This window comes from Orycteropus afer, unplaced genomic scaffold (genome assembly GCF_000298275.1).
Source record: "Orycteropus afer afer isolate SDZICR_OR568_19922 unplaced genomic scaffold, OryAfe1.0 scaffold00087, whole genome shotgun sequence".
Taxonomy (NCBI): domain Eukaryota; kingdom Metazoa; phylum Chordata; class Mammalia; order Tubulidentata; family Orycteropodidae; genus Orycteropus; species Orycteropus afer.
This window is the reverse complement of record NW_006921674.1, coordinates 4,188,016-4,204,957: the sequence shown is the minus strand read 5'-3', so window position 1 is coordinate 4,204,957 and position 16,942 is coordinate 4,188,016. Positions and strand designations below refer to the sequence as shown.

Below are 16,942 nucleotides of genomic sequence, written 5' to 3'. Positions count from 1 at the left end.
CTTTGCCTTCTGTCTGTCTGCTCTGCACATCTCTGCTCTTTGGTGGTGGTGGTGGTGTGGGAGATGAAAAGTATAGAGGTTACTCTGGCTTTTAACTGGAGAAAAGACAATTTTCAGTTTGAGAACTACCTGGAAATGCCTCTCCCATAAAGCAGGTATAATTAACTCTATATTTCTGTTCTGCTCCATTAACAATCCCCCAGGAAAACAAAGTTGCATTATTTAACTATTTCTTACTTTCTTTGTGGGAATATCCAATGATTCTGTGATGCTCTAGTAGTGTTAACACATTGCTCCTTAAATAGTACCTGGATAACTATTTTTTAAATATGAAATTACTCCCTTACCCATGTTTAAAGATGGAAGTTATAATGCTCTGTGTGCCTTGCTTTTTCCCGGAAGTCATAATCATTAGTATAATCATCTAGGATAAGAAGCAGAAACATAGCTCATTTTTCAGTTTTTCCATTTACCTCATATATCTCAACTCAAAGCTTAAATGGGAGGCAGTAATGATGTAATAGAGATTGTTCCCTGTAGTTGGGTACCCATCCCTGATTGGTCAGTTAGCTGACAAGGAATTTTGGCAAGTGACTTATTCTCTCAGTTTCCTTATCTGAACTGGAAATAATAATATGCAACCTACCACATTCACAGATTGATATGGAGATAAGAAGTATGCAAAATATCACATAATAGTAAAATACCCTGGATACATTTTGCATTTCAAAGTTGAAAATATGAGAATAAGATTATAAAATGGAGTTTAAAAGTATAATATATGGTGAATGTGGAATGTTTCATACCACCTGTTAAAACATTAGCAGGTAAACTATAGATAATGTACAGATAGTTATCTTATTCTAAAATTACATAGGAGATAGTATGTCTCTTCTGCTTAAATTTGTCATTATTTTTTAAATATGTACCCCACCTAATATAACAGTTTGTCTCAAGTATAATTGTTCTTTATGTAAGAGAAGAAAATATCTCACCTGTTATGGAATTGTTTTGTAACAGACTATATTAAAAATACAATTTTGAATATAAAAAATTGGGACAGATTTAAATATGGGGGACTGAACTATTAGAGCTTCTAATTGCTATTAGTGGTTTCTGTCATTATATAGTGAATCAATCTAATAAATATCATTTTGCTCTAGTGCCACCATCTTATAAGAATGAGACAGTATGATTTAAATAAAAAATAATTACTGAAATAGGATTCAAATAAACCACGTTAAGTGCTTCTTAGGATATTTTTTTCAGTGTCTATTTGAGGAGGAGACAGAGTGTGGGCAGACTTTCTTATTGGCTACAATTTGCTCCTCCCTGTAACCTCTATTTTTGTTTTGCATTTTCTTTTACTGGCTACAAAGAAGAAGGAAAGGGAGGGAGGGAGGGAGGAAGGGAGGAAGAAGGACCTTTTGTTGTTGTTCTGTTAACAATTTCATTACACATTTGAATAAAAGCATTCCCCGCAAATCTTCATTCTACCTTCCTTTATCTTCCACATACTAGAATTTTCTCACCCAAATCAGTGTTCATGGCAGCATTACGTGGTGGAGAAAGCATAGCCTTTGAAATAGAAGCACTTGAATCTGAGTTCAGATGTTACCGTTTAATAGGTGTGTGAACTGGTGAAAGCCACTTATCCTTTCCAGATGATAGAAGAAAAATGGTGGTACTATGCCACTGGCAGGGAGCTCTGGTAGCATAGTGGCTAAGACACTTGCCTGCTAATCAGAAGGCTGGCGGTTCAAACCCACCAGCCACTCCTCGGAAGGAAGGTTGGGCAATCCTACTTCTGTAGTGATACTGCCTCGGAAACCCAAGGAGGGGTCGCTATGAGTCGGGTTTGACTCGACGGCACATAACAACAACAACAACATGCCACTGGCAAAGATTCTTTTTAGTTTTATATAGAATTAGCATTTCTTTCTCTTTCTGTATCCATCAACTAGTTATAATGACTTTCTTCAGTGAAAACCAATGTCCCTCTTCTTGTGTCAGTTAACCCTATTTCATGTTAAAGTTTTTACATGTCTTAGAAAATGTAGTTAAAGATTCAGCTGAGTACCCAGAGAGGGCCTCGATAAAAGAAAAAAATTAACTTTCATTACTTATAGGGAAAAACACTTAGTAATGGCATTTAAATTGACACAAAAAATTGCTTTATTGGGATGCAAAGCTTGTTGTCTCTTTCAAATATTAAATGTGCATGTGTCAGATCAGTGATTAATTATCATGAAGCTGAGGCTCAATGTATACAGTAGTCTCCTTAAAATAAATAAAATTGTAGAGACTACAGGTAAGTCACCAAACCTAACACACCATATAATCGAGAGTAATTTACTAATAACGAGTTTCCGGAATTTAGCTTAAAAGCAAATTAGTGAAGTAGATGTAGCCTCTGATCGTCTAGATCTCAGAACCCTCTTATGGCAGATATTTTCTAGGCTGTGAAGTCCCTCCATGTGCCTCACTGACAGATTATAGGGTTTGTCTATAGGTTAAAAATATGCAGCTGTACTAATAACTGCAAATGTATAAAATCACTTAGTAAAACTCTGGTTGCTTTTTCATTGTCTCCTAGTTGCCTTTGCTCTGTTTCCCATTTGGTTTTCACTGGATTTCTAGAGATCTCGAACTTGAAAAAGGTTAGAAAGTACACTGCTGGAGCAGTTTGTGAGCATCAGCAGATTTAGCTTGTAATTTCATTGATCTATGTGGGCTCTCTGTTTGCAAACCAGCTGCTGCACTGTTTCCCCACAGCTACTGATCTTAGTAGCATTGATTTTTTTCCCCCTTACATTAACATAGCATTACTTCTTTAATGGGCAATAAATGACTGGATGTAAATACAATCAGGGCTGCAACAACAAAAGGAAAACGTCAGACTCATTTTTATTTAAGGGCTCCTTTCCATTAATATCTGCCATAAAAATTATAACACAAATTATTGACCAAAGTAATGCAATTTTGATTTTAGTGCATTTTGTTCGTTTGTAGATATGTGGTATCTGCCAAGTGGTCTTCTCTTCCCAATGCATTAAGCAAAGCAATACAATAACTGCGCTTTTATGGATACTGTAAATTTGCACCATTACCTTAGTACAACTAAATTCTATTCATGAAAGAAAGTAGAAAGCAGCACAAAGGTTTACACTTAACTCCATACAGCCTGGAAATGAAAGCATTTCAAATTGTTTCAGTTGGTTAACAGATACTTTTAAGATACTGGTTGATTTTTTAAAAGTTAGAAAAAAAAAGATGACTAATCTTTAATGTTAAAGAACTTTATCTATATCAGGATTAAAATATGATCTTAACACAACTTCCTGAACTGCACTGAATTATTTAAAGTAGATGTGTGTATGTATGCAGGATGAATGTTATTTGGAAAATATTTCTCAGAGTTCTTTTCTAGAGCTAAACTTTCTAAATGCTAACAGCGAGATAGGATATAATAAGAAAGCAACTTACAGTTAATTCTGCATAGATATTTTTGGTGATGAAAGACACGGAAAAAAACTCACTTGGTTCTCAACTTAGTTACTTTAAAGAAGTCAGTAATGATTAACCGCAAACAATACTTTCAATTTGGAATAGAACAAAGTCAACAATGTGTTTTAGGTAACAAATTTTAGAACTCCCACTGATTTCCAATGCTACTGACAATGTATTACCAATCTCTCATATCCAAAGGAGCTATAGTGGCACAGTAGTTAAAACATTCAGTTGCTAACAAAAAGATCAGCAATTTGAACCCACCTGTAGCTCAGCGGAAGAAAGATGAGGCAGTCTGCTTCTGTGAAGATTTACAGTCTGGAAAACCTGTGGGGCAGTCCTACTCTGTCCTAGAGTGTCACTATGAGTTGGAATCAACTCCATGGCAATGAGGCTTTTTTGTTCTTGTTTTGTTTTTTCTCTTATATCCAACACAGTCTCTATCATCAAATCTGTTATTTGTTTCTTTTGAGATGGACACAATCTTTTGGCAACAACCTTCTCAGGTGCTTATCCCAGGACTCTAGCAATATGAGTTTGAATTTTTAAGAAAATTATACTGAAATTATTCTTTAAAAATCTCCTACTTTTAGTCATGCTTTTAAACATCTCTATTTTCTCAAAACTTTTCTGCTAGCTTCCAAATTTCATCTAAGTTCCTGTACCATAATATTTCAAATAAATGGAAATAATAATTTATTTTCATCGATAATTTGTGTTTAGTACTTTGTATATCAGGGTAGGTGATTTTTTAAAATCTACATGGTAGACAGGTGTGCCACCATTTGGGTTGCAAAAATGGTTAAGCACTGGATTAACAGCTTAAAGGCTGGTGGCTCAAACCCACCCAGAGGTACTTTGGAAAACAGACCTGGCAATTTGCTTCTGAAAGCAAATTCAGCAGCCTTATAAACCCTATGGAGCAATTTTAATCTGCACAGATGGGGTTGCCTTGAGTCGGAATTGACTCAATGGCAACTAACAACAACAAGCAGGTGATAAGAGTATTGATCTGAAGATTCACCGGAATCAATGATAGGGATGGAGAAAACATCCACAATAGTACATTCCAGTGAAACTCTCCCACTGAATGATTTTATTGTTGTCACTGTATGTGTGTGTGTGTGTGTGTGTATATATATATTTTTTTCACTTTTGTTACTCCTATCTCTTTTTTTCAAATAATATCATTGTATATAACTTTCATCAGTAGTCCGATTCATCTACAAATATGAGACTTATAAATGACTTTGGTATGAACAGTCTTATCCTTATGATATTATTCAAAGTCTCACTCAAACTCTGAACTGCTTCAAAGTTTTTATTACTGGGTTTATAGGTGATTCTGCTACCCGATTACCAAGTCACTACACCCACTTCCTACAAATCTACTTCTGCTGCTGCCCTTCATGTGCCAATATATCTTTTTTTTTTTTTTCTAAATGAATAAAAATCTACAGATTTTTCTGTCGATCACCAGAAGAAAATCAGGAGAATGGGACTCCTTCCCATCCATTCCTATGATTCCAGATTTTGGATGGAAAATACTACTTACAAAAATTAAATCCCTTTCAGACAATTTTTGGACAAGGCAAATGAATAGACAAAATTTCTCTTACAAAAGTACTTGTAGATTCCTTTATTATAATTTTTTAAAAAACTCTATTTATATTATCTTTATAAAAACTCTTACCCAGGAGTAATTTTATATAGTCAGGGAAAATGCTTAAAATGTTTCTAATATTTCAAATAAAATAAAGTGTATTGATTCTACTATTCAACAAATTCATAGAGGTATTCAAGATAAAACTAATTGTTTGGATGGCAACTTCTTTCTCTTCAATAACTGACAGGCAGTCTTGTTTCTAAAACATAAATATGAAATTATACAGGATCTTCAAGAAATGTCATCAAGAATAACCAGACTTTCTGAATTAATCTACTCACCAAACACACAAATAGGTAAATCTATTTGCCAGAGTGGTGCCTAAGGCATTTGACTGCTAATCAGAAGGCTGGCGGTTTAAACCTACCAGCCACTCCTCGGAAGGAAAATTGAAAAATTGAGCAATCTACATCCATAGTGATACTGCCTCGGAAACCCGAGGAGAGGTCACTATGAGTTGGATCCAACTCAACAGCAATGAGTTGGGTTTTTTGGTACCTGGAAGTCAGGGATGACCAAGTCCTTTCACTGTTCTCAGAGAATTTATAGTCATGCAGGGGTGAAATATAGACACAAAATTCACCCTATTTTTTTGTATAAATACTTCCTACAACTGACAAAATCACTTCTTTGTCTATTATGGCAGAAACAATTATCTATGGTTTCCACATCATAGGCATTCAGGAATATCTTATCTCCCAGGCCCCTGTAGCTAGCTGGGGAGATGGCCAGCAGAATGTGGATGGAAAAGACATTTGTCACATCCAAGCATGGCCCATAAAATATCTCATGCAATCCTCTATTGTGTCACTCTTCCTTCACCCATTGACTAAACAAATGAAAAGGATAAAAAAGAGAATTCCACAGAAACTCCAGGATTTGATGGAGCAAAAAGAAAGAAGGAATTAAGATGAAGAGCTTCCCAGGAGAACCTCCTTACCTGCATTAGACTGTGACATGAGTGAGAAGAAATTCTTTGTTAAGGGTTGGAGATTTTAGGTGTCTTTGTTACAACAGCTAGCATTAATTACCGTAAATAAAACTTCTCTTAACAATTCTGTTGTTGTTGTTGTGTGCCATCGAGTCAGCCCCGACTCATAGCAACCCCTCCTTGGGTTTCCAAGGCAGTATTACTATGGAAGTAGATTGCCCAACCTTCTTTCCGAGGAGTGGCTGGTGGGTTTGAACTGCCAGCCTTCTGGTTAGCAGTCAAAAGCCTTAGGCACTATGCTACCAGAGCTCCTTAATAATTCTAGATGGCATTATATCACATGTTGTCATGTCTTGTAATACAAAGTCATAAACAACTTTTGTAAAGAATGTAGGGCTTTGGGTCCCTATGCTAAAAGATACTCAGATGTCATTCCTTTATGAATTAGCTTATATCCCTTTGTGGATTTTCTCTGACCATATTTTCCTACTAGGTGTTCTATAAGGCTGTCATTCTTCATTGGAAATCATGTAGTTGTTTCTGCCTGTAATTTTTTATGGTCTCAGAAACTATATAAAAACCAAAAAAACAAACTCACGGCTATTGAATCATATCTAGGCAAAAGCTTGATCACATGTAAACTTCATTAGAATTCCTTGAGGTATATTTTATTATATTCATTTTATATATGAATATATGAAGACTTACAGAATCGACATAAATTACCAAATTAATGAGTCCTGGAACAAGTATTTGACCCTAAGTCTGTGAAAGCCCAAACTATTAATTCTCATGTTATTAAGTACTAGTTTTTATTAGAAGAGTTCAAATGACAAAACTTCAGTATTATTTTATGATGTCCTTACAGACTCTGATAGTCCCCCATTTTTGCATATTTTCCATTTCTTAATTATATTTCCAAAGATGAGGTGCCCATATAGCTAAGTTTCGGAAAGGTGAGATATGATATCTTTTCTTAAAACAGATTTGCAATCATCTCTTATCAAATACACATTGGTAGCATTTTTACATTAAAAATATTTTATATTGTAAAAAATTTAAACATAAACAAAAATGAAGAGAATAGTTTAATGGTCCCCTACACCCAACAGTCAGTCCTCGGAAGAAAGACTGAGTAATCAACTTCTGTAGAGATATTGCCTCAAAACCCAAGGAGAGGTAGCGGTGAGTCGGATCTGACTCATCGGCAGAGGGTACATATCATTACATAGTTTCAAAAATTATCAAGTTGTGGTCAATTTTGTTTAATATAGCCCTCTTTTGTCTTGCACATTATTTTGAAGCAAATATCAGATGTTAAATCATTACATCATAAGCAGATTAATAGTTAAATTGTTTAGATAATAAATTTTAAAGCTGAGAAGTTTATACACACACACACACACACACATATAATTTCAATCCTATTATCACACCTACAAAAATTTTTAAAAAATATATTGGGTAGGAATTCTTAGAAGATGTTACTAACAAATTTGTTGAGTAACATATGTTGGGTACATGTCATGTTGTAGACCTATGAACATATTTAAGCCTTATTCAATAAATGTAAAGAGCTTTGATTTTCATACTTGAATTACACACCTAACTCTTCTTTTTTTTTTTTTTTCTTCGTACCAGCTTCCAGGCTGTTATTTCAAAGCATTTATGATTTTTTTAATTTATTTGTTCTAATTGTGAATTTTATATCTATGCCATTAAACATTTACACTTCAAATTATTGTCAATTGCATTCCTATTATTACATTTATGTACAACTTGCTTGTTTACAATACCTGTATTACTCAGGATGCAACAAATTACCTTACTTATTTATTAAATAAATTTATTTAAGTTACTAAAATTAAGGTATTTTGCTATTCTCAGAATGAAAACTAGGACTTAGAAGATAATTGCTAGGATTCGATCATCAAATGCATTAATAATTCCTGGAAAGCATGGCCTGGCTTTTGAACTGAGAGTAAGTATTCCTGATTTGTCTCTGGCATCCTGATGCTGTCCTGTGTATCATTTACTGCTTCTGTGCCTTACTATGCTTGTTGTTGGAAGGGGAATAAGAAGATAGTAATACACACCCCCCTGTGTGTCCTACAGGAATCTTATGAGAACTAATACTCAGAACTTCAGAGCTTAGTGAGAACAGGCACTTTTAAACAATCTGTATGCAATTACTCTTATTACTGTTAGCTAGAAAGGAAGAAAACAGCATGATTATGGTGGCATGCATTAAGTCACAGAAGAAAGCAGGCTAGTGGGGAATCCCATCGAAGATAAGCATTACTTCAAGCGATCCTTCCTCCCCTCCAGCCACAGAAAAAATTATTTCTATAGCCATGTTTAAATGGTACCCTAACTTCCTTTCATTTTGCTTAAAATCCGTGATACAGGAATTGTGCTTAAATGAAATTTCCATTAGCTTTTACATATTAAAAAAGCAAGTGCATTTTAATGCACATATTGAACATTAAATCATTTTTTGCTGCAGGTTATTGCAAGTAAATAGTAATTGTAAAATAGATTCTTTTTGATGAAACAAAATGAAAATAGACTGCTAAATGTTCACATCAGGTTTACTCATCATTTCATTAACAGTTCAAGTAGGAAAGGTATTTTTATAATGATGGGCAGGAAAATCATACTCATCAATATGCAGACATATGCACATGTTAGTACACTGTCTCTGATACCTTAAAATAAGAGATGTAAATGTTTAAAATGAATATTCCCCTCAATATGACTTGTGAGGATTATGTATTTTCAAAAATTGTCTCTTCACTTACATTATTCAGACACAAAATTCACTGACAAATACAACAACATCTAAACAAGAATCAAATTGCTCTTCCATAGACCTGTCTTTTCAGAAAACAGGAGTTTGACAAACAAAAATTAGTAGATCAGATGAGAATCCTATTGGACAAGCTACAAACTTCTGTCCTACTTTTATGTGAACTATAAACTCAAACTCTCTCTAAAACTGTTCACTCTTTTTATTTTTATATTTTTCTTTAGGTACAACTCCTGTTTCAATGGAAATAGGTTAAAATAGGAGGGATTGCTTCAAAAGTTAATTTTAAAGAGTTAGGCACTTTTAAATCATTACATTATTTAAGGCATTGTGAAACTAAAGATTCGGTCTATTTTAAGGACAAATAATAAACCAGCAATGCTTTCAAAGGACGGTTTCAGCTGCTGAAGACAGGGAGCTGCAAAGGCTACTGCTGAGCTTGCATTGCCCCCTATGGTTGCTATCTGTCAGTTCCTGGGGAAAAGGAGCAATCTGCTCTGTCCTCTGGGTGTACGGGGGCACCTGGGCACCATCCTGCTAGCTGTGGTGCAGTTCTGAGTAAATACCTTACGGGGTGAAAGAATCCATTTATATCCTGATATTTTGGAGATTTATATGCTTGATTTCAACTCCCTTTAATACAGTAAATTAACATCTCTCTGACTTTATCACTTGAATATATTGTATGTCTTGCACAAATCCTCAAGTTATAGTCGTGATTTTTTTCTTTTTTAAATAACAAACATTTGGATAGTTGTCTGAGGAAGACACTGACTGCTCTTTTCTGACTTCCAATTTTATCTCTTCTCAATTTTGCACCATCTAGCACTGAGGTGCAAAGTTAAGTTGTTCTCATGCCTAAGTTTTAACTTTCGAACTAAATGGTGATCTTGATGAAAGCAGAGGCTATGACTCAAGTCATTGAATGCATACACACAGTGAGAGAGGAGGGCTAGGCTCAAGGAAGTTCTTTGTTAAGCTAGCCTTAGTTATATGTCTTCTTGAATTGATTTTGCTACTAGGATTCTGAGGCTGAGTTCCCCAGAAGCAGAGCCAGAGATAGCAAATTGGAGGAAGGTACACTGAAATCTGAAAAGGAGGAAGAAAAGCAGGAAAGGAAAGAACTGAGTAAAATCTAGCTTTGTCCTGACCATTGGCCGGGATGGGTTTAGGGGTCTGATGTATAATTTGCACAACAAAGATGCTTCTCTAAGGTAGATGTGCCTATTGTACCACCCTACTAAGTCATTATCTGTGGGCTGTCCCCAGATAGTGGGAGGTGTGCAGCCTCCTGGGTAAGGCAGTTTCATAAAGTTTCTTCCATTTCAGCACAGTTTCTCCAGGATCTTATATTTGCAATTTTGAAGGAAGCTTACTAGCTGTTGTGGTTGGTTCTATGACAACATCCAATAGCCATCATCTCCCTCTTCTACCACCCATTCTCCATCCCTCTCCCTCTTTAGTATTTCTACTGCCCTATGTGGCTCACTTTTTTTTTTTTTTTTAGTGTCAAGATATTTTATTTCCTGATTTTAAAAACTACCACCATCATAGACCTCCCAGGTCTTCTTGTGCCTTTGTCCCAATAGCTCCTGGCAGTAGCTCCACATATGCCCTTTCTCCTCTCTCTGGCCCTTTTTGTGCCCACCCATCAGCTTGAATTTGACAAATTAATTAGCTTTGTTCCTCCAACTTGTGGGAGCAGGATTTGACTCTTCTGGCAGGTGATAAATAGTTCCTCATCAGTCAGTGTTGAAAGCCCAGCCCACCACTCACTAGTTCTGCTTGGTCTTGACTTTTGAGGTCTTGGCATCCAACATGCTTTGGGCATAACTGAGATGCTTCACAGAATCAAAAACAAGGGCTCCAAGCAGCACCAGCCATGGGACATTCATGAAGACAAAGTAAAACCAGAAGTAGTGTGGGTAACCCTGCTCCCCATGCTGGAACCCATCATAGTGCTCTGTCAGGAAACAGAGTACATCTCCATAGAGTTGGCCCACAAAGACCACAAGCTGAAGGACAAAGCAGAAGGGTTGCCAGTGGAGAAAGGCGATCACAACCCACAGGCTGAGTGGTCCCCACATCTAGGCTATGATGGTCTCCATGCATATTATGAAGTTCTTACTCAGAATGTACTGGCTGTTCCCTTTGGCACACTCTTGGCATGGTCTCCAAGGTGGTCTCCAAGGAGGTCCTCATTGTAGAGGGTGAATCACCCCTCAATCACCAAGTGAATGAATCCACACACTGCAAACCAGAATAATACAAAGCCTCATCTCTGAGGCTCTGAGCCCATTACTATAGTTGGTCCATTCTGTTACTGTCCTTGCCCATTCAAAGCTATAAATGAGTATGGCAGATCAAAAGACACTGCTATTTTCCCACCCTCTGAACCACTGCTCAACAAATCATGTGAGTGCCAAACACAGTCATAACTCACAACAAAGATAAAGGGTCAATTGCTCTTACTCTGTGTATGTTGGCCTACTACTACAAGTTTGACCAGGGGGCAGCTGTAGCTTTAAGTGTAGCAGGAATCTTGTTTCCACAGGTGCAAAGAACTCCTTCTAGCAACACAGGACCTCTAGACTCACAGAGCTTAATGGTGCAGGTTCAGGTGGCACAAATTCTCCCAAGTGGGTCACTGGGAGTGATAGTGAGTGGGGCCACTCCTACTTTCATCCCTTGGTTCCTGAAGCCTTGTGTTCTGTCACTGCCAGCACCACACAATGGATGTTGGTTTAATAAGTATACCACATTCTGAAAAACAGTGTCAATCCGTAAAAGATGTCATCTCCAAACTTGTGCCTCATTGCATCTTTCTAAGGTCATTCTAACAAGACTGCAGTTTGTGGATGGCACAGTAGGGGATAGGACCAATGGTTTCCATGGCTATAGGTTTATCTCCTTAACTCATTTACCAAAGAGAGAAAGAGAAAGATTGTTATGCAGGATCTCATATTAATAAATCAAATACTCCATGAGCCTTTGGATAATTTTATTAGGAAAAGTCCTGTGGGTAGAAAAGGCAAAACTATATCTTACTCAAGATAAATTCTGCCCTTTATAGGATAAAAAAGGTCCCACAAAATCAAACTGTCACCAAGTGGTTGACTGATCTCCTTGGTGGATGGTATCATATAGGACCCTCAGCATTACTCTATGTTGCTAACTGGCCAGGCATTCAGCAGCAGAATTTTTTTAGATAAAACCTTGCTGAAAGCAAGCACATATTCTTGGATGAATACATAGCTTCCCTCTACGCCACCATGGCTCTCCCATTCACATGCCTGTGGTGACACCACTGGGATGGTCAAGGACAGAGCCTGGATAACAGCAATCACCCAAGTCATCCTGCTCATTTGTTTCCAGTGCTTCTTCTACAATGAACCTGCTCTAGTGTGCAATACAAAAAGCTTCACATTTCCTTTCCATTCTATATATCTGTACACATGCCTCTTCCCAGAACTCTTTGACCTTATCTTCTCATCTTTCTCCTTCAAAATCCCTTGACTAATCATACAAGTTATTTGTCACTGCCCATGTACGGTGAATCCTGTGAGAGCTGGACCTTGATGAGACTGCCTTGTGTTTTGGTCTCACAAGATTTCTGCCTTTGACAGTGTAGACTTACCACTTTTCTATCACTCATTTTAGCGGAATATATTTTAGTTTTCCTTCTCTGACAGGTTCTGACTTTCACAGACTTTAGTGTAACTCACATCATTTTGCTCTTTTTTCAAGTTAATAACCAAGTACTCTTACCAAAGTTCTGCCAGGTGATAGGATTTCCCCTCTCTCAACAATGACTTTCAAGGCCACTTGTGAGTGGAACAAAATCCATCAACTAATCCATTTTAGGCTTGCACAAACATGACAAGCTAGCCCATCTGTGAACCAAGCTTAGGTTTTTATCACCTTCTGTCGGCTGGCCATAGTAAACCACCATGAGGCTTGTCATAGTTTGGATTCCCTGGGGAGCATGTTCAGTCATAAGGTATAAAATGTAGGATGATTGTTAAAAAGTATCCTAGACTTCTATTTCTGGTAATGGTGAATTAAATAATTCCTACTAATATTGCTGCTAAAGACAATGGAAAAACTGGATATCTGTAAAAGAAATTTATTTGTTTGCATTGGAGAAATAACAAGACATTGAAGGCCAAGATCCAGGAGAAGTTGAAACCTAAAAAACTGAATTTGGCATTTGAGGCCAATTTTCCCTTGGGGACATCTGCAGTTCCTGAAAAGTTGGCTCAGAGGCTAAGAAAATGAGTAACTCTCTTGACAGATGTCAGGTGAACAACAAGTAGCTCTATTAGAGACTGATGTCAAACTTTGAATTATCTTGATCCTTTGAACTTGGATTAAGTTGATTCCAGATTGCAAGCTTTTCTGGCAGTCTGACAGAAGCAAAGGTAAATCCTTTCTGGAGAAAGATAACCTCATCCTGTGTCTCAGATAACTTGGACAGTTTTCATGTGCAATGATTTCCTTTTGCATGAAGGACATTCTTTGCCATTTCCTATGGTTTGAATTTGATGATGGTAAAGGTTCTGTTTTTTCTTGACTGAAAATGTCCTATTTCACTGTGTTCTCCCCTCTCCACCTCTCTGGAAATAGAATTCTAGGTTGTTAGTAATTTCTTTCAGCATCTCGAAGACATAATTCCATTATTTTCTCTCACTTGTTTGTTTCCATTGTTTACATAGAGGCATCACCAATGCTCAAATTTCCTGGTACCTTAAACTCCCAAATCCATTTTGATATTCTCAACAAATCAGTAATAAAGATTGATCAGGTAGTTTTTTACAATGGGTCTCTATTCAACATTTCTACTTCCTCAACATCCACTCACTCATCTATTCTCCAATATTTTACTAAAATTATGCTTATTAAGAAGCAACAAAGTACTTCTTTGTTGACAATTCAAAGGACATGCAGTGGTATAACTTTTCTATTTCCTCGGAAGCACTGTCAGTAGATGGTGTCATTCTCCTTTATCATAGATTCTCTTGGAAGCACACTATTGTGTTTTCCCTCATCTTTCTCTGGGTATTCCTTCTATTTCACCTATTCAGGCTTCTCTTCTCTTTGCATCTTATATTTTCATTGTATTAACAAACAGTTTTGTTGCTTCATTGCCCAACCATCCTTCCTAACTCTGGCCTAGTGCCTCCTCGGCTAAAACAACCACTACTCCCATCCTGGAAACTTCTTTGTTAAGGTACATTATACTTAACATGGATCTCACTTGAATGTCACTTTCTCTGGAAATTATTTCCTATACCACCAACACTAGATTAAGAGTCTCTATTTTATGTTTGCATTCACATGATGACAGCAGCTATATTTTACTATTATTTGTTTATTCATATTATTTCTTGTGGATATATCAGCTCTAAGAGGGTAAGGAAAATTTCATGCTTACTATTGAATCTCCACGGAAGGAAGATGGGGCAATCTACTTCTGTAGTGATACTGCCTTGGAAACCCAAGGAGGGGTCGGCTATGAGTCAGGTCTGACTCAACGGCACATAACAACAACAACAACATTGAATCTCCAAGGCTCAACTTGGAGTTGTCTAGCCTTTACTAAGCACTCAATAAGTATTTGAGTGAATAAATACGCCTTATTCTCTCCCTGACCCAAGCCATGCTATTTCAACTGTCTCACATGCATGCAAAAGCTGGACAATGAATAACGAAAACTGAAGAAGAATTGATATGCTTGAATGACAGTGTTAGTGAAAAATATTGAATATACCATGGACTGCCAGAAGAACGAACAAATCTGTTTTGGGAGAAATATAGCCAGAATGCTCCTTAGAAGTGAGAATTGCAAGACTTTGCCTCTTATATTTTAGATGTGTTATCATAAGGACGAGTCCCTGGAGAAGGACATCATGCTGGGTAAAATAGATGGTCCGCAAAAAAGAGGAAGACTTTCAATGAGATGGATTAACACAGTGGCTGCAACAAATGGCTCAAACCTAGTAACAGTTGAGGATGGCACATGAACAGTGTTTTGTTCTGTTGTACCTAGAGTCACTGTGAATCAGAACCACCTTGATGGCACCAAAAGAAACAACATTCCTCCATGCACAATGCTAGTCCTCAAATTCAGCTTTCATTCTAATAGCCTCCCAAGACATGTCCATACCTCTCATGCCTCACATATTTCAACTCACACACTACTTTCACATTAATTCTCCATATTTGGCCTTTAAATATTGTTGCTCATCTTCTATTTCCACTGAATACATACCCTTGAGTAATCATATTCAATAACCTAATGTACATTTGGTAATGTACATACAAATATATAAATGTATTTCTAAATACAGTATGTTGTAATTACATATGTATTATGTATTGATATTCACAGGATTGAAGATAACAGGTAGGCACTTAGAAATGTAGAAGATAATGAATTATTTTGTGGACAGTACCTTATGGCTATGTTTGTAGTATAAATATGTATCTGTGTTACATTTGTAACATTGGTTACACAAACAAGTCTGTAATTATAATCTACTGTATACAAGTAACTAATTATCTTCAATATTTTTAGGTGCTTACTTATTACCTTCTATCCTATGAGTTTCCATTTCTCACTGATAAATCATGGATGATGATACAACTTCTCATTATAATAATGAAATATTTTACTCTTTTTCTTTATTCTCCGTCTAAACATTCCCCGGATTGAGTAAGTATAGTGAAAGGATACAACCCTGACACACTCCCTTCCTGATTTTAAAGCATGTAACATCCCCTTGTTCTCTTCAAACAACAGCCTCCTAGTCTATGTACATGTTCCTCATGAGGACAATTAAGTGTCCTAGAATTCCCTTTCTTCTCAATATTATCCATAATTTGTTATGATTCACACAATTGAATGAATGTGACATCAGGATTGGAGAAAGTCTCATTAACAAACTGCGATATGCAGATGACACAGTTTTGCTTGGTGAAAGTGAGGATGACTTGACACACTTACTGATGAAGACTGAAGACTACAGTCTGCAGTATGGATTACACCTCAATGCAAAGAAAACAAAAATCCTCACAACTGGACCAATAATCAGCATCACAATAAATGGCGAAAAAATTGAAGCTGTCAAAGACTTCATATTACTTGGTTCTGCAATCAACACCAATGGAGGCAGTAATCAAGACATCAGACGATGTACTGCATTGGACAAATCTGTTGCAAAAGATCTCTTTCAAGTGCTGAAGAACAAAAATTTCTCCTTGCAGACTAAGATGTGCCTGACCCAAGCCATGGTATTTTCAATCACTTCATATGCATGTGAAAGCTGGACAATGAATAAGGAAGCCTGAAGAAGAGTTGATGCTTTTGAGTTATGATGTTGGTGAGGAATGCTTAAAGTACCATGGACTGCTAAAAGAACTAACAAATCTGTCCTGGAAGTGCAGCTAAAATGCTCCTTGGAAGAGAGAATGGCCAGACTTCACCTTACCTACTTTGGTCATGTTGTCAGAAGGGACCGTTCCCTGGAAAAGGATATCATGTTTGGTAAAGTGGAGGGTCAGTGAAAAAAGGGAAGGCCCTCAACAAGATGGCTGCAATGATAGGCTCAGGTATAGCAAAGATCATGAGGCTGGCACAGGACCAGGCAGTGCTCCGTTCTATTGTGCATAAGGTTGTTATGAGTCAGAGACAACTCCTGGGCACCTAACAACAAACATTCCACATACATACTTTGTCAAATACCTAATCCATTAATTCTACCACACCACCAGATTTTTCCCCGTCTTTTATAAATTTCATCACCCTCACATCACCAAAACTAACCCTAAATTATTCTAGACAAGTGTTTTTTTGTTAACTCTTGTGTTTAGATATATCTAAGGTTTTCTACATTCTAAACATAGTTTGACTTCTCATTTTGACTCTATCTTAAATCAATCTCCAGATTTCTTCATTTTCCTTAAACTTCAGCTGTATCTTATCTGTTCTCATTTATCTCCAGTCTTGGTTTCCTTTTAATATTTC

General features: G+C 36.7%; 1 pseudogene; it reads right to left on the bottom strand.

The window, feature by feature from the left end:
• Positions 1–10,691: 10,691 nt before the first annotated feature.
• On the bottom strand, positions 10,692–12,272 carry LOC103198158 (annotated as a pseudogene).
• Positions 12,273–16,942: the final 4,670 nt, after the last annotated feature.